The 5,682-nt window shown below is 38.6% G+C and overlaps 1 pseudogene; it reads right to left on the bottom strand.

The window, feature by feature from the left end:
• Nucleotides 1-2,507: 2,507 nt before the first annotated feature.
• LOC149019288 (monothiol glutaredoxin-S11 pseudogene) lies at nucleotides 2,508-3,092 on the bottom strand (annotated as a pseudogene).
• Nucleotides 3,093-5,682: the final 2,590 nt, after the last annotated feature.

Raw genomic sequence — 5,682 nt, 5'->3', positions numbered from 1 at the left:
CCTTGGGTATATTAGTCGCTTGATAAATAAAGGTAATGGTCAAACCTTTGACCACTAATAGTGGTTAACTTGGAGTTTGGCAAAAACTTCAAGGTGGGCGCCATTGACTTAAATCTCTATTTGAGACTCCTCACTCCTCGTTAACTAGAGTCCAGACCAGCCCTAGTCAGAATAACCAACCTTGTGCTAGTGTCAGCCAAGCCCAGCCATCTAGTCAGGTAGGTTTTGTTTGGGTTTGGGTATTCTAGAGGTCTTATGTTCAGCTGAAGCTACTACGTGAAACAATTGGTCCAGCCCAATGTTGTAATTTCATGCTTTATTTTCTTTTGTTATGAAGCAATTAGAAGAGACAATTTTGTGTATGGAAATTTAGAATTAAGTTAGCGTGAAGCAGCGCGATAATTTCTTTTGATGAAGCAGCGCCATAATTTTCCAATTTCCAACGATCAAAAAAAAAAAAAAAAGTAGAAAAAGATAAAGAAAACTTTTCAATATGATAGATTGATAGTTGAGAGAGAGAGCGAACTTATTACGGTGTTAACCCCGAGGGGTGGCTCAGTTGGTGAACCCCAACGCTTCCACATAGGAGGTCAGAGTTCGAATCCCCTCGGGGCCAGGAGCGAGGCCTCGCCTATATTAATTATATAAAAAACGCTTTGAGGATGTAGTCGTGGTGCGTGCAAGCTGGCCTGGATGAACCTCATTCCCAAAAAAAAAAAAAAAAAAAAGAAACTTATTATGGTGTTCTTCCATTTTGGTTGTTTTGACTCCAGGCACTGATGGAGTTTTTCCAAGGCCTAAAGGGACCGTGGCCCTCCTATAAATTTTTCAGATTTCTATATAAAGACGTTTTTTATCCCCTTTTTATGCAGTATTTGGTCTCGATAGAGCTACTGGCTAGAAAGGTTATTGTCAACAATTAGCTTTTGAAGTATTGGACAAATTCATAAAAACAAAAACACATAATTCACCACTACCAAAGGCTGGATGATGGAAAAAAAAAAATTTAGAGCTTAAATGCTTGGCATTTTTTTTCTTCCAAATATTAATGATAAATTTTTTGTAAATATTATTTATCCCCCTTTTTCCCTTATGTTAAATTCTGATTCTATTCTTGAAGGGGATTCCATAAATGTCTCATATGTATTCCTATGCATGAATATTTTCAAAACTGAAATTTTCTTTTGGTAGAACTTTTCCAAACTCAAATAGGTTGAGAATTAAAAAAAAAAAAAAAAAAAAAAAAAAGGAGAAAATTACTCACACCATTAAGTGTGATAAAGAATTTACATAAAAGACCAATATTGGTTGTCCTGAAAGAAGAATAATTCACATATACCCATACATTCACTATTCGACAAAAGAAATAGTAAAATTTTATAAGGGAAAAAAAGCCTTTGTAATTAACTTCACAGGTTTGATTCCGATAGAATGTACGGGTGAAAGTGGTAGAAGGTAGTGTGGGTAGTGTTAGAAATCCCAAGAAGAGGAAGGGGGAGTGTCAAGTGGTCCTATTTTAAATTTATTTGGTCGAAAAAAATCATGTGCTTACTCATTTTTCAAATTGATAAGTTGACAGTCCCTTTAAGACTTAAATCATTGCAGCGGGTAAGACAGTTCGGCGAATTTTCCCTGAAATTAGCTCCATTTGTTGTATGGCAATTTTTTTCTTCAACCGGTACCAAAACCTGCCATATATCACTGAGGTTTTGGCGATATCTCATTAAAATTGAAAATATCGTCAAAATCTCGAGAAATTCGTTAAAATTCGATCCAGCCCATCAAATAAGAGAGCGGGGAGGTCTCTGGGAGACCACCAAAGCAGCCTTCGTTTCTCACTCTACTAAACATTTTGGTTTGGTGGGTTGGTGATGGTGCTTTGCTGAGAAAATTCAATTGCATCGTGAAAACCACTTGCTTGTTCGGTTTCTCTTTGAACCATAAGCTTGGCCAGTTTGAAAGCTTGTTTAATGGCTTCTTAAGCTTTAATCTCTACAAATGTGGCATTTAGGGTAGGGTTTTTCTTTCTTCCAAAAAGGGTTTCAACAATTGAACGTTGGGCTTCCTTCCTTCTCTGCCACTTTCTTGCTTGTTGCATCGACTCTTCTGCCACTCTACTAGAGTCTCATAAATTCTCTCTGTATCTTCTCCTTCAAACGAAAAATCAATTACTTGTTTAAGTTATGCTTAGCGAAGCAATCGAATTAAGGCGCATCGATGCCGGAGCAATGGAGGCACTCGGCAAGCGCCTTATAGACTTTCACAAGTCCAGAAGTCCGACGCAAGTTCTAGGTGTGGGATTTTTATTTTTTTTAAGAGACTTCAAGAAGTCGAATCTTGCGCTGGCACTGTCGGCGAAATCTCGTCGAGATGTCATACCTTGCATTGTAGAAGTCCCTCCCCCCCTTTTCTAAAATATCAAATATGTCCTCCCCTTTGTTTTCTATATTTGCACTAATATTCCTCCTTTAAGGTCTCAAACTGCACATATACAGTGTAGCATAATCTCTTTCAAAATTTTTATTGATATATGTTCCACATGTGTATAGTAGAAGAATAGAAGAATCCATTCATGCTAGCAAGCTAATAAATAGCTAAGGAGAACAACTACTCAAATATAATAAAGGAGTTACTAAAGTGGTGCCTACATATGCTTCTAACATGGTATTGGAACCACAACCATCTAATACATGAATTGATATGGTCTGATCAATTGTGCAAGAGAACCATTAAGGTGGAGGGACATAACTTCATTCGTCGAGCCCACCAACTTTCCACCAATAAAGACCGCCGGCACAGGCGTGCTACAACCCATCCTCATGAGTGCCCTCTCCATATCCCTTCCTTCAGGGTCATGGTCAAGCTCGTGAACCAAAATGTTCACTCCAAGTTCGTGGAAAAGAATCTTAACTGCATAACACATGCAACACGAGCTCCTACTGAACATCACCACTCCTTTCTCCGATGCCAATCTCATCACCTTCTCCATCTCTACTTGAACTTGAACTTGAACTTCAATTTGAACTTGGAGTTTGAAAGCTTTGTAATGTCAAAGCTTTGAGGAATATGGAAGGAACTCTTAGAGTAGTATCTTGGGCAAGTGTGGATTTTGAGTTAATGGAAGTAGGGTGGAGTGGTGTATTTATATGGAGGCTGGACAGGTAAGAAGTGGGCTACTTGGCTACACTTCTTTCATTGACCGTTCAAATGGCGAATGAGAATGTGATTAAAATTAAAGCAAAGATGCCCAAGCAGAAAAAGTTTCTTAGTCTTCCCTGGGATATGGAACCCCAACAACCAACTTGCAATCTATACCTTTCATGGTCCCTGCAAGCCAGGCAGGCCCTGAAACCGTGAATTTAGAATAATAGTGGCAGACAAAGATTCCTAAGTCTTGTGGGGTTGATGGGAAAGAAAGTTCCATAGGGTGTAAATTGGTTCAGCTTTAAATAATTGCTTTCAGTGTTTCTGGTCTTGATCTAAAATTTTAACATTACATAATGGAAAGAAGAAATAGAATAAGAAATGATTATAAATTCACATGTTCTTTTCTTTTTTCAAAAAAAGATTGATCATAAATTCACTCACAAGGTCCTACTTCTTTCCAGTGATATAATTCCACTCATCCTTTGGTGGTTTTTAAAGGTATGAGTCTTGTGTGTTGTGTGGGGGTGGGGGCCGGGAGAGCATGGCCTTGGCATGTACTTAAGGGTCAATGGGAATGCATGCAAAGAATCAATGAAGTGGGCATTTTTATTTTCCGAATCTAATGGGGATGGGGCAGTCAGTTTCTTGTCGTTTGTGTCTTGTACTACCAATCGAAAAAGCTTGGATCTTGCGCAATAAATGTATAGGATCATCAAGTTGAAATTTCAGCCGTAGGATCTGAAATTTCGGTCGAGATTTTGATCTCGACTGTTGAATTTCGATGGTCGAGATCAAAATTTTCACCGAAATTTCGATCTCACCGCGAAAAGTGTATGGCTTGACAGTCCTACGCATTTATTGCACAGGACCCAAGCAAAGTCGACGACCAACACTCTCTCATTGGTTGGCTTGGTTTGGGGTATTAATAAAATCTTGTCGATCCAATCAGCCCAAACCTACTTTTAGCCCAACATGAATTAAAAGGCAGATTTGAATTACAAAATAGCTAGCCTTATAGGGTCGGATAGGGTCTGAGTTCAAGCTTTAGCCTAACGGCCCTACCCAACTTGTGTTAAGAATTATGTATAAATTGAGTTTAAATATTTATTTAATCAAGGATCCTATTGAACACCTGCAAGGAATTAGCTCAATTTGTAAGCTCAATTGGTCAACACTAACGCTACTTAATTAAGTGTTTAAATCAACAACCCATGAATATTGTTTTGTTTCCAGGGTTAAGAATCAAGGCCAGGTTAAGATAGATGAAGGCTAACCTGACCCTCTCAGGGTGAATCGAAGAGGGTTGATGGGTTAGTAAAGCGGTTAAAAGCTCAACCTCCCTAGGGGAGGTCTTGGGTTCACTCTCATTCGGCGCATTAATTATATAAAAGCTCCATTGAGGATGTAATCGTGGTGCGTGCAAACTGGCCCGAATGAACCTCATATAAAAAATAAAAAAAACTTTGGCCACTAGGGTTTGGATTTAGGATTATTAAACCTGACAAACAAGGTTTAAAGTATCCTACGATACTAGCCGATACGTATCCATATTTGACCCAACCGATATGATACTTGATACCGATACTTTAAACCTTGCTGATAGGGTTGGATAAGTTTTGAGTTTAAGATTTAGATCCCTAGGGTAGGGTAGGGTAGGGTTTAGACAGGTGCAACCCAACCTAGCATATTGACGCCTCTAGTCGGTAAGGTTTGAACAAATTGTTTTTTTATTTGACCCTGGATTGGCCCAATATCGATCAATATTTCTGTTACAAGAGTCAGTATCGGGCTGTATCAGTTCAGATCGGAACAGTTCGGCCTGTAGTCCAGATTTTTCTTCTAAACGTATTGGGCTGAATCGGTTCAGATACTAAACAGCGTATTAATCTAGATTTTTCTTAAAAATCAGCATCGAGTCGAATCGGTTCAAATTTGTTTCTAACAGAATCTAATTTCCGTAGTAAATAGTCCTTTACCAATGATGGTCATACGTTTACACAGTGGCCTATAGTCACAGTAGCTGATAACCGTCGCAAATAGTCCCATGAAGCGGATTATATCCAACGGTCACAAATTAGCGTGGCAATAGTTTCCTTAAAACCATGGCTCCTCATTAGGTGGACTATATGCCACCATATCAAGCAGCCGTTGCAAATACTCAAGCAAACACGTCTCTCAGTAGACTTATATGCCGCAACATTCGTTTGCCGTCACAAATAAGGTTAAGGGTTTCTGTCGATTTGTATTCGTTACACTTACTTATTGCCACGGTTTGCAGGTACCGGTGGGATACTTTTTGCAACGGACTTGAGGGATCATAGCAAATTAGGGTAAAAACAGCTAGTTCAAAAACAACCCATTAACAAAATAACAGTTTCGGACTGGTTTTAATTTGACGTGGTTTGGGTTCGGGTTAGCTAATGGTTTGGACTAACGGTTTAGATTAAGATTGACTACCGATTTATGGTGTTCAAGAAAAAAAACTAAGAAGCTTATAACAAAAGTCAAAATTCTATGAAAAACAAAATTACTATT

Source organism: Hakea prostrata, chromosome 4 (genome assembly GCF_041222555.1).
Source record: "Hakea prostrata isolate BN-2017 chromosome 4, UWA_Hpros_2, whole genome shotgun sequence".
Lineage (NCBI taxonomy): Eukaryota > Viridiplantae > Streptophyta > Magnoliopsida > Proteales > Proteaceae > Hakea > Hakea prostrata.
Note: the sequence above shows the minus strand (reverse complement) of the source record. Positions and strands in the feature narration are given on the sequence as shown.